Source organism: Pinus tabuliformis, chromosome 3_2 (assembly GCF_031772625.1).
Source record: "Pinus tabuliformis cultivar Carrire ecotype Pingquan chromosome 3_2, CPIR1, whole genome shotgun sequence".
Taxonomy (NCBI): Eukaryota; Viridiplantae; Streptophyta; class Pinopsida; order Pinales; family Pinaceae; genus Pinus; species Pinus tabuliformis.
Genome location: NC_142302.1, coordinates 196,926,502 through 196,954,234, shown reverse-complemented (window position 1 = coordinate 196,954,234; position 27,733 = coordinate 196,926,502). Strand labels below are relative to the sequence as shown.

Below are 27,733 nucleotides of genomic sequence, written 5' to 3'. Positions count from 1 at the left end.
ATATATGATACATAAGCATATAACCATGTAACCATTAGCCTAGCTAGAGTCCGATCATCAACTCATAATTATATCAACTACACATACCATGACCTCATACATGACAACACAACCATATCACTATATACTGATCATATGCAAACAAAAAAAACATGCACCCAATCATATGCCCATGAAAACACCACACAATGACATCCTTATTCCCATGGTGACATCACTATGACCATGACCAACACCATGCATATGAAACAATCATTCAAGTATGAATCGCACATGTGCAATTGACATGAATGCATGACAAGCATATTCACCCAAGGAGAGCACAACCATGCTCTGATACCAATCTGTCACCACCCTTCTCCCACATCTACCCAAGTAACTAGCCAACCAGCGTAAACATACAATGAGAGAGGCCACTATGATGGGATTCAAACACCTTAGTGACCTTAAGGAAATGGAATCGATGGAACACATTAACCATACCTTCCACATCAGAAACAACACCCCCAAGAGAAATCTCAACCACTCAGGCATCCTACCCCTGGGTCCCACTGATCTTTTAGACCTCTTAATCTCTGGAAACTTTCATGTTATGAGTATGCCAGCATCTAAGGAAGTCTACATGCTCTTAAAGTCCTGCAAGCCAGTGTCCAGGGACTTCCCCCAATAGACTTGTGTCAACATACGTAAAATTTAAGGAACTTTTCTAGCCCAGAATTTCAGCCACTGCCCAGAACTTGTTGTAGCTTTCATAATCCATCAAACACATGATGATAAGACTAATAAACCAAAAATCAACTTCTGACCATCCCCAACCATGACTGGAATTCTGTTAAACACTTGGCATCAGTGCAACCTATAGGTCTAGGATACAATAGAGCATCAATGACTGTGTTGTAGCGGCTACAACCACCCTCCAAAATTTTGGCCTACACAGAGCCTCCCTTAGATAGTTTCACTTGATGACTGCACACACTTGGGTTCACTCCGTGAGCTCATGTGAGTCTTTACATTCACCTTGCTTGTTTATGACACTCAATTCTCTACATGTTGATGTCTAAGTCATGCTTGCAACTGTGTTTTGGTTATGCTCAAAGTATTTTCTTCGTATGTGTTTGTTGTGTTCACCATGAAAGGATCTATCACACTCACACACGTAGTCATATTCAATGGTGTGCAAGCATCATCTCGATCATGAACGATTAATCGCAAGTGTCACGCTTGTCGCTTGTATCATCAGTCAGTCACGTTGAACATGTGTATCTGTATGGTTTGGTCGTTTCGTCATCAAGTCATGCAAGTGTTTGAATTGTATGATCACCTATGAATCTTTCTACTGTTCACACAATTAGTCATTTTTAGTGAATTTCTGATGACCAAACTCCTCACCGACAACCAAACCATCACCCTGCTTTCAACTTGATCGAATTTCAACCAGAATAATGTAGAAGCACCAAGCTAGTTCTTTCGAGCAGCACTGCCTGCAAGCAAGTCAAGCAGCACTCATGCTGGCCACCCGGACAGTCGATCAGTTGTTCATCTCAAAATTTGTGTAGTGCTCATGAGCAGACCTCCCACTGCCCATCAGTCAGATCAACTAAGAAATTTCGCATAGATGATCAGCAGATTGGCCTCTTGGCCTTAGTGCAATTTCCAAGCCAACAATAGATAGCTTGTTGCCTATAGGAATTGCACAATTTTTGTTGCCAGTGACTTAGCGGCCAACTGGAAGTTCCCTCTGGGATTGCGTCGTTCTGACTGCCAGTGACCCCAGTGGCCAACTAGAAATTCCCTCTGGGAATTGTGCAGATCTGGTTTCCAGTGACCCTAATAGCCAACTGGCAATTCCCTCTCGAAATTGTGCAGTTCTGGCTGCCAGTCTCCCTGGTAGTTCCCCAGAAGAACTACACAATCTCTGCTGCTGACCCTTCATGTAGCCCGACCTGTTCCTATGGAAAATTGCACAAATCTAGCTATCCAACCCCTGCTGATTGTTCGTTCTAGAAAATGTGCAGAGCATGCCTACCTTGCCCTCCTGATGATCAGACTGTCCATCCCAAAATTTGCGCAATTTTGCCTCCCAGCCGATCTAGGCCTTGCAGACAGTCACTATCGACTCAGATTGTCTATCTCCATCTCTCAGTGACTCTTGCCAGTTTTCATCAGCAATTTCCCGAAGCCATCATCCTACATCACATCCCTATTGCCTCTCCCGGTCACCTGCATCCGAATGATCATGTGTCATGGTAGACTAGGAGGTTTTGGATTTGATGTCATCTCATCATGGCTGCAGGTACAGGTACACCAAAAAACATGTCAAGATGATGAACGGGATGAATGAAGGGAGCACATGTAGATGGATAGGTTCACCAATGGACGAATGAATGAAGCATGTGAAGCGGATGAATACGACAAACATGTGCCTTCGTGAACAAGTGAGCCTGTCAAACCTTCTAGCATGAAAGCGAGGAACAACGTGCTAAAGCTTCATCAAGTGAACCAAGGACCATCAAAAGCTCTGCGCACTTCACCATGTGTAGGTGAAGCTATGATAAACCATGAAGACATTCATCACTCATCATCATTATAGCTCGACATGCACTCCAGCAGCAGCACGAATGTACAAGCATTGTCATGTTAAGTCATGTCGAGTCATGTCATGAGTCATGTTGCCCACATCTCCAATATGGGCTCGTTTTCAATCAATGTGATGTAACGTGGAAGTCCAAGAGACCCACTTGTTGAACATGGAGTCATGTAAGTCAAAAATTCATGGAAGTGAATACTTGAATAGTCGTGAGGGTAGTTGAACAACCACAAGGGTCAATTTCACCCTTGGCTATAAATAACCCCCTCATTTATACATGAAAGGACTTTTCACCTCAGCTCCTCCCACATAGCCAAGAGAGTCTGTAATCTTTTCTTTGAGGAGTAAGTAGTGGCTCCAACGCCCTACTGGCGGGGTTAGTGATGTATGGTGTAACGATGTGTCTTGGAACTTTTTCTTAATTCATAAGCCTATTAACATGCCAGTACGTTTTCACACATGTATTGTATTTTTTGTAAGAAGGATCTTTAACACTTGTACTGCATGTTGCTTTAACCCGTGTTCTACATCTGAACTGATTCATTTATTGTAATGAATAATCTATTAATGGAAATGTGTTGTATATGATGTTAATGTTGTCCCCATCTATGTCAGCTACTCTACCGAACATCAGACAAACTTTTCACATGAACCTTGTTGTAATAACTATTCCACTCGTTCGGACTGATCCATGAGAGTTGTACATGTTATCTTACCTTGTATGTTGTGACTGCTGCATCTAAGTGGACTACTTCGTCAGAAGCTGTGTATGTCCTTTGTGATGTGTGTTCCTAGTTGAGTTTGGGCTAATCCCTTTCAACCTGGAACTCGCCTTCACCTTCTTCCCCTCACAGTGAAAGAAACATTGACATAAGTACACTTACACTCACCAGGCACGCTAACCTCACTTCTCGAAGACAAAGCGAACCACTCTCCTATGCTGGCAAGCAAGAGTTGAGGAAAATCCTTAAGATAATGGCTACCAGGCCATCATACCATATGGGACTCCCACACCAAACAGTGTGAGGTCTAGTTGGGACTTCATACTGAGGTGACCCCCTGAATGGTGGCAAGTCCAGCACCGTCAACATTTATGGCGCTAGAAGAAGGGAAGCCATTTGATCATGGCTGAAATTCCCCTCGTACTCACTCATCAACCATCTAGTCAAGGCAATAACTCGCACTCCCTCTCTCACGACTCATCAGTTGGTTACTCCTCACCTCCCAAAATTGAAAACGATATTTCATATAAACACCTTCTCTCCATCCATCCCATCACTCACCAGTTTGTGAAAGCAATCGGACTGATCCCAGGCATACAATATCTTCCACATACATATAAGAAGCCAAAAGCCACTCCCACAGGGGTTGTTGTATCATTGGTGGAAGAAGAATTCCTTGCTACTCTTGAAGGTTTGGAAGAAGCTATTGAAGTCAGAGAGGAACCTCCAATATTCTTTGAAGATGAACAAGGCACTCTTGTGGTCTTGGGATCAAACTATGGTATAGGAGGTGGAGGGGAAGGCAGCAGAGGAAGTGGAGATGGAGACGAGCCGACAGACTCAGATCCAAAACCATCATATTTCAAAGGAGATGAAGAGGATGAAGAGATGGCTAACCCAAATCTTGAATGGATAACTCAGGGACCATTGGATCTCTTGACTGTTCTACACAAGATATCAAAGCGAGCAGAGAGAATGAACACCACGTTCAACCCTGACAGCACGGTGAAGGCAGAAGACCACTTAGACAACTTCTACCTATAGATGCAGACCCTTGAGGTACGTTATGATGACATACCATGTAGATTGTTTCCAAGTACCTTGGACCACCATGCAGCTTCTTGGTATCACAGCCTTCCACCCAACTCCATACAAAACTAGGGTTCTTTCAAACATATATTCCTTGAAAATTTTGCTGATGATAAGACCCCAGCCATGCTACTCAAAGAATTAGGAAGCCTGAGGGAGGGAAAAGAGAAAGTGAAAGATTTCAATCAAAGGTTTATGCATATTTTGAACACATTTGCAGTAGACACCAAACCTCATGACTCCATCACTTTCAACTATTACATGTCTGCACTACCAACCACCATTGTGTAGTTCGTTAAGTGAGTTGCAAAGCCAACACTTTTAGAAAGTTGCGTAGAGGCTATTGTTGTTGAGAAAGACTTACGCACCATTGGAGTCATCAAGGATGAAAAATCAACAAAAGAATCCAAGGATGTGAGAAGAAATCCCCAAGAAACGACAAGAAAAGGCAGAGACGAAGAAACTGACATTGAGACCCTCACTCACGTTGTCAAGAACATGACCACCGAAATGCCTGAACTCAAGCAACGGAATATAGAGACATTCACGAATATTCATCTGCCCAGACAAATACATGCAAGTAGTTCATCAACTGACTCATCAAGCAAAAACTGGTTTGGTTCCAAATTTGTGCAAAAGCCTATGTTCCAACTCGATCAATGTGTTGATCCTAAGTATTGTTCCTTCCGTAAAGAATTTCACCTAGAGAACTCTTGTTTAGATTGGAAGCTAGTTGTTATCTCTGTCTGTACTCATACACTCTATGTGGATGGAGACATACAGGAGTAGTCGGAAGACACTGATGATAATGAATAGGTTGCACCTAATGAAGCACCAAGTTCTAGGCATGTGGTGAACACATACTAGTGCTCGCAAGTAGTCTCGAAGACGAACATCGAGAAGAAACCCCAAAGTAAAAGTGATTTTTACCATCTTAGGAGCAAAGGGGCTCCCCCTACACTTGAGGAGATGCAAGAGAAGGTGAGATAGTGGATAAAGAAGGCCGACCCACCAGCTGCCTCAAAGAAACAAACATAAACCAAGTCTGGGAAGACAACGGTGGATAAGAGCATGTCCATATGTAGCAAATTGTAGAACTGTCCGCCAGACAACATGAGCATTCATTCCACCCTGGACCCCTTGGTGAGCCTACCACCTATGGATTACAACATAGTCGATGACATGAAGAAAACATGAGCGAATATCAGTTTGTTTGAACTAGACAAAGTCCAAAGTCAGCAAGATATCCTGCCGTGCGCATTAGGAAAAACAACAACAGACAACACGACCTCCACAAACAAGGGAGCAATCACACATCTGGATCACTATCCATTGTGCTCAATACACTCTGGATGGAAGAAGCAAATTCATGTTTCCCCCCCATTACTACTTTCATTCGAAGTTTTCAACTACAATGTCCACAACTTCTTGCTTGATTCTGGCGTGGCAACCAATGTCATGCTGCTCTCCATTGCTAAGAAGATCAATGCACGATGGAGCGAAACATCCACAAGAATCATCCAAATTGATATAAAATCAGTACTAGCCATTGGTGAACTACAAGACATGATCATCTGACTATCCCATAATAGTCAAGTCCACCAGTGCATCAACATGGTTATTGTGGACGTGCCAGAAGCATATGGTCTGCTGCTCAACAGAGACTGGTCCAACAATCTAAATGGATACTTTGCCATAGACTTGTCTCACATGTGGCTTCAGTACAAGGTCAAATGAAACCAGATCTGGGTGTTATCAGAGAGGTATATGAAACACAATGTCACTCCCCTTAACAACGAGAACAAACCATTTGCCTTCCCAGAACTCATGTTTGGCAACTGCTTCCTGGAAAAGACAATGGAGTGTTATCTTACATGACCAACCCCAACCTCATCAAACAAGCAATTGGGACTCCTTCCTCAGACAACTGATGATAACGAAACTTGTACAGTTTGTTTTTATGATAGTAGTAGTAGTAGCAAAAATGGTAGTAGCAGTAGTACCAGCACGGCGAATGGTCCATATAGAGACAAGCTGTGGGCCATGAGCCTTGGAAAATCAGGAACACATAATGGCTCAAGGACTGAGTGTATCTCAACCATCCAAAATAATGAACCATGCGCGATTTCAAGTTTTTTGAAGTTTGAAGTCACAAACTATGATGCTGAAGCATTCATGCTAAACACACAAAGGACCAACACCATGAACAAACAGAGAAAACTAGGAACTCACCATGATCCGAAGATGGCCAATCTTGGTACAAGTTACACACTACAACAACAAAGAATTGTTGACCACTTGATCAAACAGTACCGAGATGGGTCTACACTAGTAGATGATGACCTGAGTACCCATTGCACCCAAGCAATACAACATGAGATTCCAGGTAAAAGAGGAGACAATCCATTTTGGCTAAGAACAGGTAACACATACATGTTGTTTGTCCTCCTTTTGCTGAAAAGATTGACTAACATTTGAAGTGTTTGAATTACTTGAAAATTTCGTCATCATACTTGTTGTTCTAATTTAAATCCTGCAAATAATAAATCTAGCAAGATCCTCTTATTCATTGACTTCAGAAACTTGAATCCTTCCTGGAATAAAAACAACTACACTGTGCCATCATCTGAGCTGATGTTGCACACAGTACCTAAAACAGTGGTGTTGTCTTCACTTAAAGGTCTTCAGGTTCTAGTAGAAGAGCCTGGTGGACCGACACTGGTCCACGAGAACCTTGGCTCACACACATATCATTTGCAATCACTTAATGGGAGGATTGATAATCTTCCTGTCAACGGCCAAGTCCTCAAACACTAGTTTCAGTAGGTTGGGCGACGCCCGTGCCATGTACATAATCTGCTTGCTATTTTGTTGTTTTCATTTGGTTTGTTTTTCTTATTATCTTTTATTTCGCTTTGTTTGATTTTGCTTACTATTTTTATTCATGTTCATTTTGTTTGTTTGATATATTACTATTTTTGTTTTTGAAAATAAGTGTTGCCAACTACTACATTCTATCTTTTGAAGAGAGTATGTGGTTGAAATTTGAAGAGACTTGTGACACTATAGCACTTGGCCCATCTTGTGTCCATTTTCTCTGTGCTTGGTTACAACCTTCAGCAGATGAAGTCCTGATGGAAAATATGAACCATTTATAAACGAAGATTTGGTCCAACTGTGAACCTGTGTCCACACTGGGAAGCCCCATGCTTGTACTCAGCCTTCTTCTTAATGTGTTTAAGCTAACCCAACTAGTAGAAATGGAGAAGGGGAAAATCTAAACAAGCAAACCTATGTCAGAGGTCTTACATGCTTCTTTGAAGGAGAAACCTCTTTTGATCTCAATAAGTCTGGATCCCTCTTCTGCCCCAAAAATAAATAAGTGCCTATGCAAATTTCTCTTAAAATAATAATAATAATAATACAAAGGAGAAATAAGAGAAACGCTTTTTACATAGAGAGGTAAAGCATGCAACTCCACTGAGTTACTGACCAGGCTCGCCGGCAATGGAGCAATGTGTGTGTTCCTGTGTGACTCCATCGAGGTACTGTCTAGGCCTGCTCATAGTGGAGAAACACTAGAGATGAAAACTTATACCTTGAAAATCTTCAACTAGCGAACTAAACTACCCTTCCCATATTCGAAACACTGAGATCTAAGCTGAACTTTTGATTGTGTTTGATTGAGTTGGAAAATGGTGAACCATGTCTATCCATGGGGTAAGTGGGGAAACTAAAGTAACCTACACAATGATTCAATACTCCCCAAAAGACGAAGGCCATGTGCTAGCAATGAACCAAAACAGGGAAGCTGGAGTTCTCCTAGTGTGTCGCCAAGTATTGTAGCAGCTACAACCACCCTCCAAAATTTTGGCCTGCACCAATTTCGAAGCCTCCCTTGGAGAGTTTCACTTGATGAATGCACACACTAGGGTTCACTCCATGAGCTCGTGTGAGTATTTACATTCGCCTTGCTTGTTTATTGCACTCAAGTCTCTACATGTTGACATCTAAATCATGCTTATGGCCATGTTTTGGTTATGCTCAAAGTCTTTGCTTCGTATGTGTTTGTTGTGTTCGCCATGAAATCATCTATCACATCCACACATGGAGTCACATTCATTATCGTGCAAGCATTGTCTCGATCATGAATGATCAATCACGAGTGTCACGCTTGTCGCTTGCACCGTCAGTGAGTCATGTTGGACATGTGTGTTTGGATGGTTCAGTCATTTCGTCATCAAGTCATGCGAGTTTGTGATCATATGATCACCTATGGATATTTCTACTATTCACACACTTAATATTTTGTGTTGAAGTTCTAATGACCAAACTCCTCATTGATAGTCGGACCATCACCCTACTTTCAACTTGATTAATTGTCAACCATAACAAAGCGAAAGCACCAAGCTAGTTATTTCAAGCAGTGCTGCCCACAAGCAACTCAAGAAGCACTCATGTTGGCCACCCGGACAGTCGACTAGTTGTTCATATCAAAAATTGCGCAGTGCTCATGAGTAGGCCTCCCACTACCCATCAATCAACTCATCTAAGAAATTGTACAGAGATGATCAGTACGCCAGTATCCCAACCTTAGTGTAATTTTCCTAGCTAGGAGCTTCCAACAACAGACTGCCTATTCCCTCTAGGAATTGTGTAGCTTCTGCTGCCAGTGACTGAGCAGCCAACTCGTAGTTCCCTCTGGGTATTGCGCAGTTATGGATGCCAGTGACCCCAGCAGCCAACTGGTAGTTCCCTTTGGGGATTGTGTAGTTCTGGCTGCTAGTGACCCCAATAGCCAATTGGCAGTTACCTCTAGGAATTGTGCAGTTCTATATGCCAGTCTCTCGGGCAGTTCCCCAAAACAATTGCGCAATCATTGCCTATTGACCTTCATGCAGCCCAACCCGTTCCTCTAGAAAATTGCGCAAATCTGGCTATCCAACCCCTACTAACTATTAATTCCAGAAAATGTGCAGAGCATGCCTACCTTTCCCTCCTACAACTTGGACTCACCCTCCCAAAATTTGCACAATTTTTCCTCCCAGCCGAGCCAAACCTTGCAGAAAGTCATTGTTGACTCAGATTGTCTGTTTCCATCTCTCAGTGACTCTTGCACAATTTTCATCAAAAGTTGCCCAGAGCCATCATCCCACATCACAGCCTTTCTACCTCTCCTGATCACCTCCATCTGAATGATCATGTGTCATGGTAGACTAGGAGGTTTTGGATTTGATGTCGTCTCTTCATTAGTGGCTACAAGTATAGGTACACCAACAAACACGTCAAGATGATCAACGAGATGAACGCAGGGAGCAAATGCAGATGGAAAGGTTCACCAATGGACGAACAAATGAAGAATGCAAAGTGGACGAACGTGATGAACATGTACCTTCGCGAACAAGTGATCCTGTCAAGCCTTCCAACATGAAAGCAAAGAACAACAAGATAAAGCTTCATCAAGTGAACCAAGGACCATCAAAGACTCCACACACTTTGCCATGTGGAGGTGAATATATGATACACCATGAAGACATCCATCTCTCAGCAGCACTGTAGCTCAACATGCACTCTAGCAGTAGCGCGAATGTACCAGCATTGTCATGTCGAGTCAAGTCATGAGTCATGTTGCCCACATCTCCACTATGGGATAGTTTTCAATTTGTATTATACCTAGGAGGGATAATATGGAGTACAAAGGGAGGTACCCACGGGAATAATGTAATAATGGTATGGGCCATAGTAATAAATAAGGTGGTTAACCCGTATCATGTAAGGGACCACAAGTAGTTAGCAATAATGTAATAATCCCATGGTATTAGATAGATGGTATTGAGGGAACCTTGGTAATGACCCACGGTATTGTATGTATGAGGCCTATATAGAGGCTAGAGACTCCCCATTAAGAGAGGTCAAGGAATATTGTATGAACAGGCATATGGCTTGTGGAGTGTTCTCCTTCCTAAGGAGTGAATGTATGGTGTTGCCCTACCCTAATGGTTTTGATTAATAAAGTGAATAATTTCTATATTCAGATCTTGTTATAGATCTAACCCAGAAATATATGATAATATAAATAAACCCAACGTGACGAACATGCACCTTCATGAACAAGTGATCCTGTCAAGCCTTCCAACATGAAAGCAAATAACAACAAGATAAAACTTCATCAAGTGAACCAAGGACCATCAAAGAATCTGCACACTTCGCCATGTGGAGGTGAAGATATGATACACCATGATGACATCCATCTCTCAGCAGCACTGTAGCTCAACATGCACTCTAGCAGTAGCGCGAATGTACCAGCATTGTCATGTCAAGTCATGTAGAGTCAAGTCATGAGTCATGTTGCCCACATTTCCACTATGGGCTCGTTGTTAATCAGTCTGATGTAACGTGGAATTCCAAGAGACCCACTTGTTGAACATAGAGTCATGTAAGTCGAAAATTCATGGAATTCAAATGATCATGAGGGTAGTCAAACAACCACAAGGTTCAATTTCACCCTTCGCTATAAATACCCCCCTCATTTGTACATGAAAGGAATTTTAACCTCAGCTCATCCCACATAGCCAAGAAAGTCTGTAATATTTTCTTTTAGGAGTAAGTAGTGGCTCCAACGCCCCGATGACGGGTTTAGTGATGTATGGTGTAATGATGTGTCTTGGAACTTTCGCTTAATTCAGAAGCCTGTTAACGGGCCATCATGTTTTCACACATGTATTGTATTTGTTGTAAGACTGATCTTTAACACTTGTAATGCATGTTTCTTTAACCTGTGTTCTACATATTAACTAATTCATTTATTGTAATGCATAATCTATTAATGGAAATTTGTTGTATATGTTCTTAATGTTGTCCCCTTCCATGTCAATTGATCTGTCAGACATCAGATAGACCTTTCACATGAACCTTGTTGTAACAACCATTGCACTCATTCGGACCAATCCGTGAGTGATGTACGTGTTATCTTACCTTGTATGTTGTGACTGCCACATCTGAGTTGACTGCTCCACTAGAAGTTGTGTATGTCCTTTGTGTTGTGTGTTCCTAGCCGAATTGGGACTGATCCCTTTCAACCTAGAACTCACCTTCACCTTCTTCCCCTCACAGTGAAAGAACCATTAACACAAGTACACTTACACTCACCAGGCACGTGAACCTCACTTCTCGAAGACAAAGTGAATCACTCTCTTGTGCTGAAAAGCAAGAGTTGAGGCAAATCCTTAAGATAATGGCAACCGGCCTATCATACCAGATGGGACTCCCACACCAAACAGTGTGAGGTCTAGTTGGGAATTCATACCGGGATAATCCCTTGAATGTTGGCAGGTCCAACACCATCAACACACTGAAAACTCTTTTGAATCATGACAAGAAGGATCACCACCTTCTCCCTTAAATTGTAATGATATCAATTAGGTCTTGCATCCATCATTTTAAAAATTAGAAGCGAATACATGAAATAATCATGACATGAGCCAGCCAATAAACCATGATTATAACCAACATAAATCCATGTAAATAAGATAGATATAACAACCATTAAATCCACATATAAGCAAGTGCAAAAGAAAGAGAACTTAGCTTTCATTAATCATAGGCAAATCTGACCAAGCTCATGACTAACATGTAGCACCCAACCGTAGACATGGCTGAACCAAATATTTCTTTCAACCAATCACCGTCATGCCATATTCCAAGCATGAATGTGAGATCTCATGGACAAACCAATCCAAAAACGACCAAGGAATCTAGAGGTTAAACCATCTCCACCCTAACCAAACCATGATCACACCAAAATTGGTGCTTCGATCATAAAACTGAACCAAATTGGAATTGCATTCGAAATCCATCACTATCCTTGAGAAATTTTTTGTCTCATTGTCTTTAGGATTTGCTGCAATCCAATATTGGATCACTAGGCCCTAAACCTAGACTAGTCTCTCAGGCTTTACTGCAATCCAAACCCAAATCACTAGGCTATAAATTGAGACCAGTCTGTCAGGCTTTACTGTAATCCAAATCGGGATCACTAGGCCCTAAACCAAGACTCCTCCCTTAGTCTTTACCATGTATCTCGCCAAAATCAGTCAAGGTATTCCTAGGCCTTTGGGAATGAACCTTGAGGCCACCTCTCCCCTGGATTCTGAAATCCATCCAGCAAATCCAAAGCTCAAAACTGAGATAAACATCCCAACACACCATGGAATTTGGAAAAGGAAAGTAGGATGAAAACCATTGTCATAACTCGAAAAGACCATGACACCAAAAGAAAGAGAACCATACACAAACATGCAAATCCATGCATGTCAAAACCATCTAGGAAATCACACATGAAATATGTTACCTGCAAGTATTTCTATTGAAGTTGCTTGATCCTACTCTTCCTTCTTTTATCCTTTATTTCCTTCCTTTCTCTTTTCTACCTTTTCCTTCCTTGATCCAAAGCTAGAGTGCTCTAAGAAAACTCTAACTGACCAAGAGTGAGAGGGAGAGAGAATAATGAGAGAGCTCCAAAACTTGAACTGACAAAAGGTTACCAATTGATCCTCAGAAGCCTTTCTATTAATGAGGCCTCTATTTTCTTCTTTTTCCATTATTTTCTGTCAATTTCCTCCTCACATTCAACTTGTGACCATTCACTTGAATTTTCTCCTATTTTCCTTTATTTTCATAAATAAACGTGCCAAAAATGTCTTTTTTCCTTTTAATGCCTTTGGCTTAGCATTTTGCAATTTCCTTATCCATAAACACATCTAGTGATACCCACTAGGATATATTTTCCCAACATTCAACTTGGAATGCATGTCCCTTAACCGTGGTCTTGTTTTTCCTTTATTAACTTTCATTACATGAAATTTTCATGAGGTTGTTTACATATTTATCATTTTGGAAAGTCTCACTAATTTTTGGGCAGTGGTCTGGAGGCTAGCCTGAAATGGTGGCTCAAAATCTCGGACCACACCCTTTGAAGTAGGATTTTTGGGCCATAATTGCACCCTAGTAGGATTATGTATGTGGTTAGAGGCCTATAACTACATGGAGGCCTTGTCATGAATGTAGTTATGGGCCCAAGTTGCTAAAAAGGAAATTTAGCTCAAGGTTTGGGCACTTAGAGTGGTTGTCTAGCACCAAGGTGCCCTATAGATCCCAAGGAAGGTGAGTAAAGCTCCAGTTTGTTGAATACACTTCCTTAATTTTACTTAGGAGGTTGGGTCATGTCATAGTAGCCCTTAGATCATGTTTACCCAAGCAGTTTGGTTAAATTGGGTAAATGTGGGAGGGGTGGTTATAGTACTCTCAATTTGTGCATTGATTACTAGAAGTTGAACAAGTTGACTATTAAGAACATGTATCCATTATTGCAGATTGATGATTTTTTTGATCATATAAAGGGAGCTGAAGTGTTCTCAAATATTGATATGAGATCATGGTATCATCAAGTACACATCAAAGAAGAAGACATCTACAAGATTGCAGTCTGTACGAGGTATGGATATTATCAGTTTGTGGTGGTTTCCTTTGGTCTTACCAATGTTGTAGGAACTTTCATGTGTTAGATGAACAATGTGTGGAATCCTTATCTGGAAACATTTGTGATAGTGTTTATTGATGATATATTGATATACTCCAAGAATGAGGAAAAGCATGCAAAGCATTTGGAAGAAATGTTGAGATTGTTTATAGAGAATCATTTGTATGCCAAGATCAACAAGTCTAGTTTATTTTAGTCTCAGATTCATTACTTGGGACATGTTGTTTCCAAGGAGGGGATATCAACGGACACAAAAAAGATTGAATATATAATGGAGTGGCCAACTCTTAGGAATGTAGATGAGGTCGGATCATTCATGGGACTAGTAGGTTATTATAGACGGTTCATTAGGAACTTCTCAAAGATTGGCTATCCTATCACATATTTGTAAAGGAAAGGGAAGAAGTTTGAATGGATTGAATAGTGTGTAGATATTTTTGATAAGTTGAAGAATTTTCTTACAAATTCTCCAATCTTGAGGATTTAATATCCTGATAAGGAGTTTGTACGAAGTACAAATTCTTGCAAGGAAGGACTTGGTGGAGTCCTATTGCAAGAAGGAAAAGGGGTTTTCTATGAGTCAAGAAAGCTAACTGAGCACGAGCGAAGATATGTGACTCATGATCTTGAGTTGGTATCTATTGTTCATGCATTGAATATGTAGAGACATTATCTTCTTGGCAGGAGGTTCATCTTGATGAGTGACCATAGTGGGTTGAGCTACTTATTTGACCAACCCAATCTGAATTCTAGGTGTGATGCAGGAAAGTGTTCCCTCTGTGGACAGAGGCAACCCCTCTAGCCCTAGAGTGGGTCTAGTCACAGAAATGATAGATCAACAATATATTTCCTTAAACAGTCATAGTTGGAGGCTTACCTCAACTGGTGGTCGATGGAGTTCCGTTGCGCTACTCCAGCTTCTGGTTCTTTCTCCTCAATGAGCGATCAACCTGAAACAATGCGAAGGAAATACAACAAAGCACGTAACCGGAAAACAACAATGATCTATTTACTCACAAAGTCAAAAAGTCATGAGCTATCAACTAAATTACATACAAGACATAGGAAAACATCATTGATTGTATTAATAATGAAATAAGATCAAGCTTACAACCAAATACTTGACATCATAAGCTTTCTCAGAGGGTCCAACCAGTGTATTTCTCAAGAATTCACTCTTTGAAGATAGATATCCCAACATACAAAGTTTCTCTCTCACTCATAAGTTTTAGCACAAAGTTAAGGGCACTTCACAACCTTCCACAAGCTATCAACAATCCCACACTTGTCACACCCACACGAGCTATTTATTAAACTCAAAAACACTAACAGCATTGCCCAATCCAAGAATTTACCAACTAGTTGATCATAGCAATGGTGAGTGTTTAAATAGGAGAAGGAGTCTCCATGAAAGGTGGAAGAGTGAGCTTATCCCCAAGGAAGGTAGCACAAATGACGGAACTGCCATACCATAGGAGGAAGGGCGACACAAAATATGCCAACAACTAGGTCTGGAGATATCCAGAAGGCCGACTGTTGGAACAAATTTTCCCAATCTGGATCATCGTGAGTTTATAACTAAGCTTTAGTGCTGACATCGCTAGTAGGAAATGTAGCCAGTCAAACCATCACTAAAGATAGCAAGTGGCCTCGTGCCAGACCATGAAATCAGACCTTCACGGGAAATAGATGTACTTCCGCGCTCAAAGCGCAGCTAGACTGTTTACAACTGTTTTTCATCACGTATATTAATTCCATGGTTGCGATGACGCAGAAAACTTAGGAAAAGTGGGTCACTTGGCAATATAAGAGAGCATTTGTTCAATATGAGCATGTTTCACTGGGACACATGACACAGTAGAAGGACTGGGGTGAAGGCAGTGACAAATTACTGCGTAACAGATGCCCCCTAAAGTATGAAGCCCGAGAGAGTGGGAGGGGTGAAATTCTTTATTAAACTGACTGAGTTGGAACACCATCTGGAAGAACCTGCATGCACGTACAACTGATATCTCTGATAGTGAAATAAATGTAGTTTAGGCATGGGCACAACCATCCAAAAGACATGCGAACTAGGTCTGTGGTATGGACGCAACCATCCAACTAATAAGACCATGATAATAAGAAAGGTATGGTCGCAGCCATCCATGAAGACTCAGGTATGGTCGTAGCCATCCATCAATGAGTCATGTAATCACGAACCAATCCACGCAGCCTGAACATGTGTAATCTGAGATCGAGGTCATGAATCCAACCGATCATAGTACAAATTCTAGCATGCGAATGGATGTGCTAGAGTCGAGCATGATAGAAAGTCGCTTGATTACCGGTCAATGATGAAAACTATTAACAAGCATGAGAGAAACCACCAATAAGGCTAATGGTTCTCAAAGTACTATCTAGTACAATCCACGAAGTGTGAAGAAAGAGCTGAAGTCGAACACTTGTGGAATCACCCAATCGATGACCAATGATGAAAGTCGATCGTCAGGAGTGAATAACTTGCCATTAAGGCATGGAAGCTCTAAGGTACCAAAGGGGATCTCTAGGTCAATCTCCTGGATAATGAGCTGATGTCGACAGGAGGTGACCTATTGTAGGAGGGCCATAATGTTTCCCCCATCAACGACACGAGATAAGGGACAAATGGTAGATGGAAAAACAGAATATCACAGGAGGAGGCAAGGATGTAAACTGCAGAAGGATTATACTCTTGAACATGTCGGCAACATGACTCTGGAGGGTGGCAGCATTTAGGTACCAAGGGATCGGAGGCTTGATGGAGACAGCATAGATCGGATGGAATGAGGCTAAATGGAAACCCAAACTTGCGGAAGGATAAATGATGATGTATGGATGTCCCAACCCGACAAGAAGCAAAAGTGTCGATGTTCAAGAGTGACTAGCTGCCATAGATGATCAATGATGATTTACAACCATTTGCTGGTGAGTACCCCAATTATTTTTGAAAACAAGCTTGAAGGGGATAGCATATGCTTGTAAAATAAGTTCGACCTTCAGTCGAATCCAACCTAGTAATAGTTTAACGAGCCCTAGGGAGGAGACACTCGAGTCTCGTCATGGTGACGAGTCTAATGTCATCAGGGTTTAACAAGTCCAACATAGGTAAAACTCAGAGTCTTTTTCATGTTTAGAGAGTTTGAAAAATACATGAAAAAGAAAACTCCAGGGGGGTCCTTTTTCGTAAATTTGTGTCTCTCAAGCCCGAAAAAGTATAAAACAATACTCAAAAGAACTACTTGACCATTACGATCAAGAAGTACTTTTCGTAATTAGTGACCCCGATCCGAAAAAGTAGAAAAGAGATCAAAACCATGTCGTTTTGTAACTTGAAACGACAAAAGCTCAGCAATCTTTTCGTGTTTATACGGTCGGAAAAGAGCTTAAGGTATACCGCCTCTTGTTCCATTTAACGAGTCAAAAGGGAAAACTCGGCAATCTTTTCATCTTTTACGAGTCAGAAAAGAGCTTAAAGGTGACTCGTCCTAGAGGAACGAGTGGTATAAAGGGTAGCAACTGGTTCCAGCAATGGTGGAATTGCTCAAAACATGTAATGGTCAAGAGAAGGGCTAATAAAACCACTTATCGCTGCAGTTCCTTAGGAAGGAAAAACATACAATTCAAAGCACATGATTTTCCAAAGAGATGTTGGTGATGGAATGAAACAACCAAGGCTCATCTAGCAAAATTTAGCGGATAAAAATGACAATCATGAGATGTAAATTAGGTATGGGTTCATTTTTACACAAGCTTGAACCATGGAGAACTCTGCTTGGATTTGGTTTCATTTTTACACAAGCTTGAAACGAAAAACTATGCTTTTTATGAGTTCGCATGCCCCCAAAATAACGACGCAAATCGAGGTACATGCCCCCCAAGCTTCATTGCATTCAACGAGATGGATGGAATGAAGGTTCAATTTCGAGATCTTGGAAAGACTCGATTTGGATTTTACGAGATCTTAATCAAAGACTCAATTTAGAAAGGGAGTTGTTTCATTTTTTTAATGAGATTGACACAGTGAAAGAACTATCCTCTGAACCCTTGCTTCATCTTTTAACGAGGTTGACACAGGAACAAACTATCCTCGTGACACCTAGTCTCATTTTTTAACAAGGTTGAGACAGGAACAAACTATCCTCGTGACTCCTTGTTTCATTGTGTAACGAGCTTGACACAAGACAAGGAACTATGCTCAGCCTTGATTCATTTTTTAACGAGGTTGACATAGGAAGTGAACCATCCTCAGGACTCTTTGTTTGATTTTTTAACGAGGTTGACACAAGATCAAAACTATGCTCAGAACACTCCTTTTTCATTTTTTAACGAGGTTGACACAGGAAATGAACCATCCTCAGGACTCCTTGTTTCATTTTTTAACGAGGTTGACACAAGATCAAAACTATCCTCGGAACATCCTTTTTCATTTTTTAACGAGGCTGATACAGGAAATGAACCATCCTCAGAACTCCTATTCATGGGCCATATGAGAACATGGCTCCCAAGAGGTCTTTGCAGGATGGAAGAAATGCACTCTGGAAGGAATACATGTCATGATTCACCAATGACAGATCAAGTTCCAATGCCCCCAGTACATGATGTACGAGACCATCTGCATGACCATTAGCAGAGGCAGAGACAGAATGGGTAGCCACATAATTGACCTGTGGCAAGGAAGGCACTGCTTGCAGATAAGAACCAATTGGGGATGATGGTGGTACAGAAGGCACTGGGTGACTAAAGAATGACAATTGATCTATGTTCACCATTCTTCCGTCGTGTGGGAAACAAACCACACAGAAAATTGAAGAGACAAGGGCCCCCATGGCATAAACATAGTCATAGCAAAGGAGAAGACTAAAATCTAAAACACCTTGGACAACCATGACGTCTATATATAAATTTTTGCCCCCCAAAGTAACAAGAAGCTTCGAGAGGATCCCTAAAGGTTGATTGGTTCCTCCGTCAAATGCCAACAAATTTTGTGTGACTAGCACAAGCTGTGGGGAGCCCAAAGCTTGCCAAGTAGTGGAAGGCATAAGACTGACAGACGCACCCTCATCCAAGACAGTTCCAAGTACTGCCTTATTATAGGCATGTACTGTAATCTGAAAAGGCACATAGGATGGAAGGAAAAAAGTAGTCAAGTGACTCCAGTAAAAGGAAATGACTGAACCACTTGGTGGGGTAATCGTATGATTGCCCCCCTAATCTACAAGAACCGAAGGAGGACCCTCTTGATCAGCAGGGATAGGAGGGTCGTTTTCAGACTCAGGATAATCTGATGAGACGAGAAGAACATGAGCATAATGCACTTCCAAAACAGAGTGATCAACAGGTGGTGAACCCAAGTTGACACTCTCCCTGACTAATGGTTGGTCTAGAACAGGCTTAGCACAGCCAGGCTCAGAAAGAGGAGGATGGAAAAGAGAAGAATCTAATTCAATCTCTTTGTCAACGGGGAGAGGGTCTGAAGAGAGCCTCTGATAACCAATGGGAAGTTGGGGTGAAGAAGCTGTAAGACTTTAAAAACAAAGGAAACTTTATCCATGAGCGGATAAAGGTGAAGGGGATGGTTGCCTTCACATAGCCTACAGGGGAATTGAATCTTCCCTGTCTTCTTACCATTGCCAGTTGATAGGGTAGCATCGCCATGAGCTTCAAAGGATGACGAGGGATGAGCCAGATCATGAGACCATGCTTCTAAGATCCTAGGAATACCAAGACAATCATGAAGAAGATGGTCACCCTTGCACAATTTAAAAGGAAACTTAACCTTCCGCGGAGGAGCAGAAGGTGGTCCGACCTGAGATGTACTCAGAGCAATAGCTGCACAGGTGGCCTCACATTTATCAGACTTCTTCTTCTTCTTCATATTCTTCTTCTTCTTCTTAGTCTCCTGGTTATTAGATGTGGAAATTTCACCAGGCAAAGGAGAGGAGGAGGAAGAAATAGGGGAAGAAAAAGGTGTAAGCTCAACCTTGGAATCAACGTGTCGTGATTCAGACAAAGGAGATGGTGGAACAGGAGTCATGACACTCAGGAGCACTGAGGTTTAAAACGACCAAACAGGCAAATTGATGGTTAACCCAGGCAACGACAATGTTGCCATATATGGAGCAGTGGCATTGCCAAAAGAAGGAAACGAACTAGGGTTCCCATCTAGGGGAAGACCTTGATCGGTGGACTCAGGGACTGTTGTCATCAGGAAAGAGCCTGAGAAACACTCTTATCACAACTAAGAATGTGAATTGTTACCAGAAATATTTCGTGGGCAGTAAATTTTTATGACACAGGAACAAAACTTGACCTTTTCATGTTTCAAGAGTCGAGAAAAGGACGAAAAGGTGACTCTATCTCTTTCAAAGTTTAATGAGCCTGAAAGGACAAGTTCTCAGATGGATCTTTTCTTTTAAGGAGTTCGAAAAGGAAAGAAAGTGAATGCTCTAGAGAAACTAAGAAAAAGGTTTACCAAACATCCCGTAAAAATTCATATACACCTTGGCGATCATATGAAAACCAAGGACATTCCATACGACAGTCAATCTTCCTGAATGTTGTGTTTGGTGCGTTACGGTTTGCAAGGTGACAGACATAGCTTTCTAGGGATATAGGATGATAACCTAGTGGGGTTCCCCAACATATAATCGATGGTACATCGGAGCACGATTCCGTACCAGACTGCTATTAAGTTACAGAAGGAGGAATCACCCAATCTTGAGTGAAAGCAATAGTGACTAGGTTTAACGATGCTGGAGCATGTCTCTAGCCTAGACCTCTAAATAGTGTGTCTTATGTTCCAATGCATTGCTAAGTTCATTCAATTCATTTTAGAGTTGATCTTGAATTATGTTTCAATTTCTAAGCCCTACTGTATGTATATCGAAAACCTAGGATGTAGCTAGAATGAGTAAAGAATCTTTCACTTCAATGAACACCTACCTACAGGAGGGTAGAGAGATCATTCCCAAACCAAGAAAACCAAGACAAGTAAATGAAAACACTAAGAAACACAATGCATCAATACACTAATCTCATGATGCATCGATACTACTAATGAAAGATTCAAAATTCGCTTTCCAGTTTCTCAAACATGAAAATTCGTAATGCAAATGTACTTTCACTTTTGTATGCTAAATGAATGCAAACTTTTGATTTTTTTTTTTGAATTTGAAGAGACAAACAAGAAAGTGTCAACTGATCGATCCAAACAATTGTGATCTATGCTTGGTAGTAAGGAAATTGAATCAACATAAAAAATTGGTTCAATAATCGACACTAAAAATCAACCAGCAAGAAAAGGAGCAGTGAAAAAGCCTCAAGAAAATCAATAATAGGGTTGTGGATGAACCTTGAATAGACAAGTAACCCAAGCAAACGGTTTCTCAATGAAACTTCTAAAAGGCTAGGTCACATGGTCTAAAAGCACAAGACTCACTCAATGAAATCAAAGAGATAGTACCCTAACCAAAAGCAATTAAAACAAGCTAATGGGAGACAAGAAACAATAGGGGATAAACAAGATTGATGAATTCAGGAGGTAAAATTGTAAAAAAAACTTTACAAGAATCGTCGCAAGTGTTACACTGACAACTAGAGACGGTCGCGAAAGTACACCTATTCTCCGCGACGATTCGATTTCAAGAGTCGTCGCGGAAATTAAAATAGCAACCCGATATCATCGCGAGTACAAAGCTATAAATAGGCAACAACGTCGCGACTGTTAAAGTATTTTCTGCGATGATATTAAAAGTAATGGCAATCAAACAAAAAACTACCAAACAAAAACTAGTCAATCTGACAGACAATAGAGTGATTCCCCAAATCGATCTAGGTGACCCAAAAGATTAATAGTTTATCCCCAAAATTCAAAAGACACCAAATCAAAATCAAAACAAGAGTAAACAAGAGAAGAAACATGCAAAGGACTCCCCAGTGGAGTCGCCAACTTGTGATGCAGGAAAGTGTTCCCTCTACAGACAAAGGCAACCCCTCTAGCCCTAGAGTGGGTCTAGTCACAACAAGGAAAGATCAACAATAGATTTCCTTAAATAATCATAGTTGGAGGCTTACCTCAACCAGTGGTCGATGGACTTCCGTTGTGCTACTCTAGCTTCCGCTTCTTTCTCCTCAATGAGTGATCAACCTAAAACAATGCGAAGGAAATACAACAAAGCATGTAACCGAAAAAGAACAATGATCTATTTACTCACAAAGTCAAGAAGTCATGAGAAATCAAGTAAATTACATACAAGACATAGGAAAACATCATTGATTGTATTAATAATGAAATAAGAGCAAGCTTACAACCAAAGTATTGACATCACAAGCCTTCTTAGAGAGTCCAACCAGTGTATTTCTCAAGCATTCACTCTTTGAAGATGGATCTGCCAACATACAAAGTTTCTCTTTCACTCATAAGTTTTAGCACAAAGTTAAGGGCACTTCATAACCTTCCACAAGCTATCAACAATCCCACACTTTCCACACCCACACCAGCTATCTATTAAACTCAAAAACGCTAACAGTACTACCCAATCCAAGAATTTACCAACTAGCTAATCATAGTAATGGTGAGTGTTTAAATAGGAGAAGGAGTCTCCATGAAAGGTGGAAGAGTGAGCTTATCCCCAAGGAAGGTAGCACAAATGACGGAACTGCCATACCAAAGGAGGAAGGGTGACACAAACTATGCCAACGACTAGGTTTGGAGATATCCAAAAGGCCGACTGTTGGAATGAATTCACCCAATCTGGATCATTGTGAGTTTATAACTAAGCTTTAGCGCTAACATCGCTAGTAGGCAATGTATCCAGTCAGACCGTCGCTAAAGATAGCAAGTAGCCTTGCACCGGACCATGAAATTGAACCATCGCGGGAAACATATGTACTTATGTGCTAGAAGCATGGCTAGACTGTTTACAACCGTTGTTCATTGCGTATATTAAGTCCATGATCGCGATGAGGCAGAAAACTTAGGAAAAGTGGGTCACTTGGCAATATAAGAGAGCATTTGTTCAGTATGAGCATGATTCAATGGGACACATGACACAGTAGAAGGACTGGGGTGAAGGCAGTGACAAATTACTGTGTAACACCAGGCAAGCAAGATGGTTGGCTAGCCTCAGTGTGTTTGACTTTTGAGATCAGGTACATCAAGGGAAAAGAGAATAGGGTTGTATATGCTCTCAATTGGAGAGTGCAAGTGAATCATATTCTAGTTGTGAGTTCATATGGGACAAATTTATAGGAGCAGATCTTATATGAAGAACAAAATGATGAGAGGTACCACCAATTAAAGAGATTGAAACAACAACGTGGAGGTGACGATGAGGAGTATCACCTCACGGTAGATAGGTTGGTTATTTTCAAGAATATGGTTTATGTGTCAGATACTAGTGAGCTCAAGAAGTTTATCTTAAGGAAGTTTCATGTCAAACCATATTCAGGCCACTCAGGATACCATAAGACTTTGACATTTGTTAAGATCTTCTATCATTGGATGAACTTAAAGAAAGATGTAGCTAAGTTTGTCGCAAGATTTTTGGACTATTAGAAAGTGAAAGCAACGTGTAAGAATAAAGTTGTTTTGTTGCAGCCTATTCTGATTCTAGAATGGAAATGGGAGGTTATTTCTATGGACTTCATTACAGGTTTATCACAGACATTGAGGCAACATGATTCCATCATGGTTGTGGTTGATAGGCTGAGCAAGGTAGCTCAGTTCATTGCAGTGAAATCTACTATTTAAGCTAGTGAGGTAGCTCAGATATTCATTAGGGAGATAATAAGATTTCATGTTGTTCCCAAGAAGATTATACCAGACAGAGGTTCCAACTTCACTTCTACATTTTGGAAGGAGTTATTTGTAGGATTGGGGACAAATTTATCTTTCAACACATCATATCATCTTGATATAGATAGGAAGATAAAGAGGGTTACCAATATTCTTGAGGATATGTGGGTGATGTATATCATGCATAAGTAGAGGAACTAGGATGAATATCATCCACTCATAGAGTTTGCATAAAAAAAATGGGAATCTGGAGTCCTTGAAGATGAGTCCATTTGAGGCTCTTTATGGGAAAAGTTATAATACTTTTATCAGCTGAAGTGATCCAGTGAATAGGGTGTTCATTGGACTGGATATGTTGACTGAGATGGAGCAGGACATTTGGGTTCTTAAGAGGAATATAAATGTATCATAGGATAGGCATAAGAGTTATGTGTATCAACATAGAGAATTCGAGGAGTTCTAGGTTGGAGAGCATGTGTTACACTTTTGCATTAAGCCTAAGAGGAGTTGCTTGAGGATTGGGTCATGTGCCAAGCTATCACCTCAACATTGTGGGCCTTTTGAGATCCTTGAAAGGATTGGACTAGTGGTCTACCAACTTACATTTTCACCAACAATGAAATTACATGATGTTTTCCATGTTTCATTGCTTAATACATATGTGTAGGATGTTGATCATGTGATTGATTAGTTTATATTGTAGGTGGAACTAGCAGGAGAGTTCCAATCAGAACCTTAGTGCATTTTTTAGCAGAAATAACTCCTACTCCAGAACCGAGAAATTGAGCATGTTAAAGAGCAATGGAATCACTTTGGGCCCGATGAAGCTATATGGGCGACCGTTGATCATATGTGGGCTTTGTATCCTTATTTATTTGTTGGTTGCGTAGATGTGTTCGGTTTATGCGTTTTGCTTTATATTTATATATGTGTATGTATATTGTAAATATTGCAATGAGTTTTTCTATAAAGTTCCAATAAGTGGTATGTTGTAAATATTGCATCGAGTTGTGTTATAAATCTCAAGTATGTTGTATGGTGTTCATGGTTTATTCAGTTTAGTATGATGAAAATGTTGCATTGAGTTGTGTTATTAATATTCATAGGAAACATGTTTTTTTGGTTATAAGAATCACTGAACATTGAGGATGGTGTTCCCCCAAGGGGGAGGAGTTTGTAACAACCCCTGGTTGATTTTCCATGTAAATAAAATAAGACCAAGGTCATGGGACACATATTCCAAGATGAATGGTGGGAAAACATTATAGTGGGCATCACTTGTGGATTCATAATGGATATGGAAATTGGCAAAGGAAAATAGGCAATAAATGGCATTTAATTACAAAACTAAAGGAGAACAGGAGAAAATGAAAGTGAAGAGACACAAATTTTCATGCAAGGGAAATTAGAGGGAAAATGAAAAAAAATGAGACATTAATAATAAAAAGGCATCAAAGAAATAGTTCACAACCTTTTTCAATTCATTTTTGGTTCTCTCCTTTCACACTCTCGTTCTCTCATACTCTTGCACACTTATAGCATTCTTGGAGAATCCTTAGAGCATTCTAGCATTCACTTGGATTGGATAAAGAGAGGAAAGGAAAGAAAGGAAGAAAAATAAGATAATTGGATCAACAACTACAATAGGCTTACTTTTTAGGTAACAAGTCACATGGGTGATCTCCTTCCTAGTTTTTGGATGCATGGTATATGCATGTGATTTCTTGGTTATGTGTTTCCATTGTAGTGGGTTCCCCATTTGGTTTTTTTGGTTGGTTCTTTGGTTTCCTATGGCTATTGGTTGGAACAAATTATCTAGAGCCTTGAAACAAATTGGGTTCCCTAGAGGTTGTGGGTTGAGTTACTAGTCCCTGGAGCCTGTGGGTTGGGACAAATGCTCTGGAGCCCTAGACAACTTGGATAGAGATCAATCTAGTTTTGTATTAGTGATTTTTGGACAGGTTAGGTGAAATTTCTATGGTTGAGGGTTGAGGTGGTGTGACCTCTCTAAATCTTCTTTGGTTTAATTTTGGTTTAACCCATATGATTCCACATTCATGCTTGGAATATGATGTGAGGGTGATTGGTTGAAAGAGAGATCTAGTTCAACCCAATCCATGGTCAGGTGATACGTCGAAGTCCCTGATTTGGTTGGAATTTTCATATGTTAATATGAGTTATTTTCCTATTTGTGATCTATGAGAACTTGTACTGGTTATTATTGTTATCTTATGGTTTATTTGTCATAGTTTCTATTTTGGTTATATGCCTGGTTTTAATATGTCCTCTAGTTATGACTCTTGTTCATGATCTGATAAGTTAATGGATGGTTGATGAATGCATGGGCTAACAAGTGTTGTTGCAGCTAACTTGAGAGGGAATTATTCCTTCTTGGTGATTTTAACATGAAGTTCATAAGTATATGATCAAATATGGATTCATGTGATGTAGCTTATTTGTTTACTATATGTTTGACGAAATGTCTATCTTGTGTTAGATATGTATTGGTCAAGATCTTTCTCAAGTTTTCATTGTTTTGCATTGTTATCATCATTGATTCTGGAAGGTTACAAGCAGTTTTGTGAAGTGGTATGGAGGTTAGCCTAAAAAAGTGGAGTAGGTCTCATGATCACATGCACTGAACAGAGGAATTTGGGTCATAACCACAGGAAGGCAGGCCTATGGGTGTGGTTATAGCCTCCCAACTGCATGCACAATGTCAAAGGTGCAGTTAGGGAGTTTCTCTTGTGAAGAAGAGTTCCAGCTCATATATTGAACACCTGTAGTGGTTTGCAAGATCTTTAGTGGTTTGTAGTCCCAATGGGATGGTTGTAACTTGTCAGTTCATCGACCCCAATTCCATAACTCGAACGTGGTGGTTGGGTCATATCATAGTGACACTCAGCTCATGTTTACCATGAATATTTTGTAAAAGTGGGTAAATGTGGGACGAGGAGTTATATTCTGCTAGCTCAAATATAAGCCTATTCTTTGTAAATAAGTCTGATGAACTTGGTAGATGTATTCCTTTAAAGTTTCTTTAGTTTGGAATTTTAAAAGAGGACCGTGAATATCAATCACTTGCATGTAATTGAAACCTTATTTAGAAGAAAGGATTACAATGGTAAAAAACATGTAGATATGTTTTATAGAACAATTGATATAATGGGAGTTAGAAATGTTCAGATTTAGTACATATAGTGCAATATTAAGCTCTAATATGTAAGTTACCTCTAGCTCAAAAACATTTGCATGCCATGCATGTTAGTACACTATTTTAGACTCTAGCATTTATTTAAACATTAAAATATTTTAGGCTCCGACAAGTAGTTTCTGGCCAATGATCAGATCATATCAGGTCATTTGAATTCTTATTTACATTGGGGCCTCTTCAGGCTATTAGTTATACAAACAAATTCTATGTTTTGAGTAATTTTCTTTTGTAATGTGTTAAGGACTTTTGTATGAGCCAATGTTGTGTGTTTTTGGCTTCCTATTCATATATATGGTTCAATTTAGTGTTCAAATTCCTAAAAAACTATTAGGAATGAATTACCTTCTATGAAATGTCTTCCATCTTTAATCCACTAGTTGAATTTGGATTTTTTTTGTAATCATGATATTGTTTTCTTTATTGTGAGGCTCTATGACCGTGGAGGTCATTGAAAAGTCACCAAATATGCATGCTTATTTTTTTCTTATGCACATTGTCAAGAGCTTATTCAGGATCTTTTTAAACTTTGGTAGGACTGTGTGCTAGTGGTTGCAACTGGAGGCATGAGAAAGTATACATCTTTTCGTCTATCACTAAAAACAGAAAGTATGTGCAAACATGACTCAGTGTTTTTCATGCTTGAATGAATTAGACTTGCAAGCATGAAATGGAGGGGACTTTCTAAATTTCTCTTTTACATCTCTTCTTATAATATTTTTCTTTCTATTCCTATATGGTTTTTTGGCTTCTAAATTAAAATATGAAA

At 40.3% G+C, this 27,733-nt stretch overlaps 1 pseudogene; it reads left to right on the top strand.

Moving 5' to 3' along the window:
* The window catches only part of LOC149180438 (protein argonaute 1B-like), a 165,800-nt pseudogene that overhangs the window by 135,868 nt on the left and 2,199 nt on the right, over positions 1–27,733 (top strand).